Below are 5,222 nucleotides of genomic sequence, written 5' to 3'. Positions count from 1 at the left end.
CATGAAGAATGTGATCCTTCATTATTGGTGGGTAGACACATTATAATGGTGAAGTACAACTTTAAATATCGTATTCTCTGAAGTCTTGCAATCGTCTGATTCAGGACAACTGAACAAACAACTTTTTCTGCATCTGCATATCTAAAGCCACAGCAGAACAAATACACACCTAAATATAAAAGAAATCACTATCCAACAAACTAAAATTCTAAATGGATCATTTCCACCTGGCGAATAAGCACATAATGGTGAACTTTAAATAACATATTGCAACATGTAGAAGGTGAAATAGAATGTGGAGAAACAGATTTTGAACCCATGCCACATTAAAGCGTCTGTCAGACATTTCGCTCTCTAAATATAGGCGTGATTTGCAGGTACAAAAACAGCAATCTCTTAAGATGATGAAAGTGTAATTCTCCTCTGTTCTATTTTCATGCTTTGCAGGGAGGCAAATCATTACCGAGACAAAAAGACCTGTGAAGTTGAGTAATAAGAAACAAACACATTTGACAGGGGCTAGAATATTTGATTGTGACCTCTTTAAAAATAAGAGGTGTTGTTAACAGTTTAAATTTAGTTTTGGCTGCTTTGTCAGCAGTATTTTCACTCATCTCTCTCTCTTCTCCATATAATCAGCTCCTGTTCTTCGTTTTAATTGAACAGTGTGCTGCAATTCAGCTGCAAGGCATAAGCAAAACGAGATTTACATCACACATTTGTATAGCACTGCTCATTTTGTGAGGTCAGCTGGAGAACAGACTGGCTTGTGTGCAAATGGTGCTTTACTGCCATCTTTCACTGCATTTAATGTTTGTTACTGTGTCACCATTTTCTCTGTTTTTATGCTTTGTGAAACATTTTTTGCTAATTTATTGTATGTCATCTGTGCAGTCCACGCAGCTTGCTCATGAGTCACTGTGGCCCCTCGTTATTTGTGTTTCTTTCATGTATATGCAGAAAGTTGCAATCAGTGAGCAAGAAGACAAATGGATTAAAAAATGGACAGACAGATACAGAGACAGAAGAGAGAACATTCAGAAAAAAGGCGGAAAAGTGCATCACTTGCCTCATGTGTACATATGAGTATTATGAGTATTATAGTACTGAAATATATATATTAAATTTTTTTTGTGATTAACAATTTTTATTTATTTTTAACACAACATACAAAACATACAATTTGCAACATGAACATATCCCCTTCCACCCATCTGTCATCAACTCCCACCCAGACAAAAATCAAGAAACGATGACACAGTAAATACAATATTCAAGACCACACAACAAAATAATAGCAAAATAGACAATAAACTATAGACCAAATAAACATACTCTATGTATAAATGACAACACCATAAACCCATCATACACGTCTCTCCCTGGCACAAAGCTTACTAGGAACCCTCCAGAAAGCTCAAGTACCTTCCCCATTTAGACATCCAGTCAGGCAAACCATTTGTGTGACATCTTTCCAAATTCTGCCAGCCTAGCCATCTCACAAACCCACTCTTGGATTGACGGCACCCCTTCCTTCCTCCATCCTCTTAAAATAATCTGTCTGATTATCATCATTATCATCCCAACTTCTTATGTGCTTAACTATTCTGCTTAGGATTCATCCATCTCCTAGAACAAATAATCTTGGGCTGAATGGAACCTTGGACCCTGCAATCCGACATAGGTTATCATGCATCCCAGTCCAAAATTCCTGGACCTTATCATATATTCACTTTTTTTAAAGCATGAATGTCTGTCTGCATCCTTGGACATACTGTAACTTCCCTTTAAGGTGCAGGTGGTTGTGGCTGTGATTGTGACTACTGTACATCCACATAAACACACATAGGCAGTTTGCATGCAGCTATAAAGAAATCTAGACTATTGCATGCTTAATATTATCTATAAGGACACAGCTTCTCTCTCCTCATCAGCCGTTAACAAATTAAACCCAATCATAATCACAATAATTAGTATATGAAGATGTGTGTGTGTGTGTGTGTGTGTGTGTGTGTGTGTGTGTGTGTGTGTGTGTGTGTGTGTGTGTGTGTGTGTGTGTGTGTGTGTGTGTGTGTGTGTGTGTGAGAGAGAGAGAGAGAGAGAAAAAGTCCCGGTGCTAATAACATCCTAAAGCTGTTGATGTCACTAACCACCATCCAACACACACACTCATACATACACACATACACGCAATTCTCATGTCAATCCCCCCACCCCTCCCGAGGTGAAATCCAGTATCAATTAGCACCTTGCTGGCAGTAACAGCAAGGTCCTGGCTGTCTCTTAATTGGATGCTCTTGCTATAGAAACAGCAGATGCTAATCCTCAAGAGAAGGTCTTTAAACTCCCTAAGAGAAGTGAAAGAACAAAAAGAGAAGACGCCATTTCTTTCCACAGGCAGCAATGCATTGCATTAAATTATTATAATTATTAAGTGTAAAGCAGCAGTTGAATCCTGAATTGTTTTCATCTCCTGTAGTTAATATTCTTATTAAACCTGAGGAAATTAAATACGATGAAAAAGAGAAGGTTTGATTAACTTTATTATCTTTTTTGTTAACCCTGATTAACAGTTTGAGACTCAACTCAGCTAAATTGACGTTTTATTCTTTATATTTGGGCATGTACATTATATTTAAATTTTCAAACTGATCTACATTATGTTAAAATATCCTTATTATATCTTTTTAGAATGACAAAATATTTTCATGATTATTATGATACCAACCCAAACTTTACTGAAAATAAGAAACCTTGCATCTTGTTCATGAAATTCTCAGTGATTCTCTCTGCTCACCACAAAATATTATAAGAGAAAATAAAAGGCTGAGGGATGCAGAAAAAGTAAATGTAGCTTTAACTGTCTGTGCATGGACCCATTAATGCTGCTGCTATATCTGCATGCTGTCACTTAAAAATGGTATGACACTGTAAAGTGACATTTTATCTGAGGTACTGGACAGAAGCAGTGATTAGAGAGACAGTTACACAATTAAAGGATTGGTTTATAGATTAAATCTCTGGGACCAGTCAATGTCTTTTAACTAGTATCACTGCAAGCTGTCAACAAGCGAGACACTGAATTACCACCTGCTCACTCATTCTAACACCAGCTGCATGCCTGTATATGTATTATAATGTAATTTACAAGCAGGTGTGGACGCAATAAAAAAGTATCAAAAACCTGAACGACATCTGGAAACAACAGCAGTTTCTCATCACAAGGTCCATTTAGTAGCTGTTTTCGACCTTTCAATCACATAACACTGTCCTCATCAGCAGATTGAATTTGTCAACATTGTCATGGAATTGTAGATGTTCAAAGAAATTCCTAAACTGTTGAATATGTCATTTTTTGAAACTTACGATGTTCCTTTTTTCTGTAACTGTGTCAAAGAGGAGCTGATTCAAACCCATAGCAATATTTGTGGTGTTGGTGTATTGAATTCCATTACATTATAAGGTATATTTAATAATCGTATAATGTTTTATATTCAAATTATTAATAATGAAAGTATGAGAATTCATAATATTACTATTTACACCCCAAAAAAGGACTCAGAGACCAGTCTCAACAAAAACTGATTATATTGTGTTCAGTTGAAAGTACTGTCGTGCTGTGTTTGTAACAAAACTGTGCTGGTTTCAAGTCATTGCTGGAGAACAAAACTTCAGCTCTGAAGATTAACTATATCCATTTTATAAGCTGTGGCACAGCATGTCTTTTAGCTCAAATTATACTCTTGTCTTCCAGAGCGTAAAAGATACGAAAGCAAGATTCTGAGATACTTGAACTGCCAGCTTGTCTGTTTCATATGGCAGAATTTCTCTTGAATGTCAATATTTAAAGCAATCACAGACCACTTGGGAAATCAGCACAGGGAGCAGGAATGATAAGGAGGACTGTTGAGGTTGGTATGTTCTCTCACTAATCTGAAATAAGCACTTACACATATCCATACAAACACTTTTGGTGTCTCTCTCTCTCTCTCTCTCTCTCTCTCTCTCTCTCTCTCTCTCCCTCTCTCTCTCTCTCTCTCTTTCTCTTCCACACACACATTCCTTTTTTTCTTGCATTTACCCTCCTGATGTGGCTCCTTTACCTCTAAATGACAAGAAGTCAAATGTGGTGGATTACAGCTGGGTCTGTGCGTCATAGCTAAATGCCAGCAGTCTCTTGAGAGTGGTTTTCTGGAGGGGGTTACCACTTGTCTTGCTTTCAGACCATATGCCAACCCCAGGAGTTGACTGGACTGGGGGAGGCTAATGATCAGCTTTGGTACTGATGGAATACAGACAGCTTTAACATTGAATTGTATATGACATTTTTACGATAAAATTAGCTGGAAGCTGGAATAAGGCTCATTTTGGTCACAAGTGAGTGAGTCAATAGCAGTTACAGTAATTGAGATTATTGCAGAGACATAGAAAACAGACATTGCTTTGTGAAGAGAAGATATAATTGTTTGCCATGCTAGCTGCATGGTAGCTATTGAGTGCAGAATGAAATATCTCAACAACTATTAAATGGATTGGATTGTAATTTTGCACGGCCATTCATGATCCCCAGAGGATGAATCCTGCTGACTCCACCAAGAGGTTCACATTTCTGGTTTTCAGTGAAATGTCTCAACAACTACTGGATGGATTGCCATCCACACATATTCATGTATTGTCCGTATTATGATGAGTTAAGTACACCAATCTTACATGAAATGTCTGTCCAAAATCCTGAAATGTTGTGTTGCACGGATGATGACCAATTGGAGTGGTTGTCTAAATTTAATATTTATAAGTTGGCGACTTTTGTTTCTAAAGCTTGGCAAAAAAGACTAGAAGGTTTATTTGTTTGTATGTGGTTACTTTGGCATCTGGTCTTTTGTCCTAGGTAATGGTGTCTTGTAAGCCTGTGTGGGCTGGGCATATTTTATTGTATGCATGACACAATAATAAAAATGATATTAATTAATTCATATTTATATCCATGCCCCCTTCACGAAGCATTTTATCCCTTTTGTAAAATCTTTCCACTTTTGATGTAGCACCATCATCAGGTCAAGATTTTAATTTGCCCAATGCTTTGGTTTATACCTGCAAAACTTAAGACAGTGAACATGACATACAGTATCTGCTAAACAAAAGCATGTTAGCATCGTCATTGCAACCATGTTAGGATATTAACAGAGCTGCTAGCACAGCTGTAGAATATTGTTCATTCACAT

This window comes from Sander lucioperca, chromosome 14 (genome assembly GCF_008315115.2).
Source record: "Sander lucioperca isolate FBNREF2018 chromosome 14, SLUC_FBN_1.2, whole genome shotgun sequence".
Lineage (NCBI taxonomy): Eukaryota > Metazoa > Chordata > Actinopteri > Perciformes > Percidae > Sander > Sander lucioperca.
The sequence above is the reverse complement of the archived record's forward strand: the minus strand, read 5'-3'. Positions refer to the sequence as shown.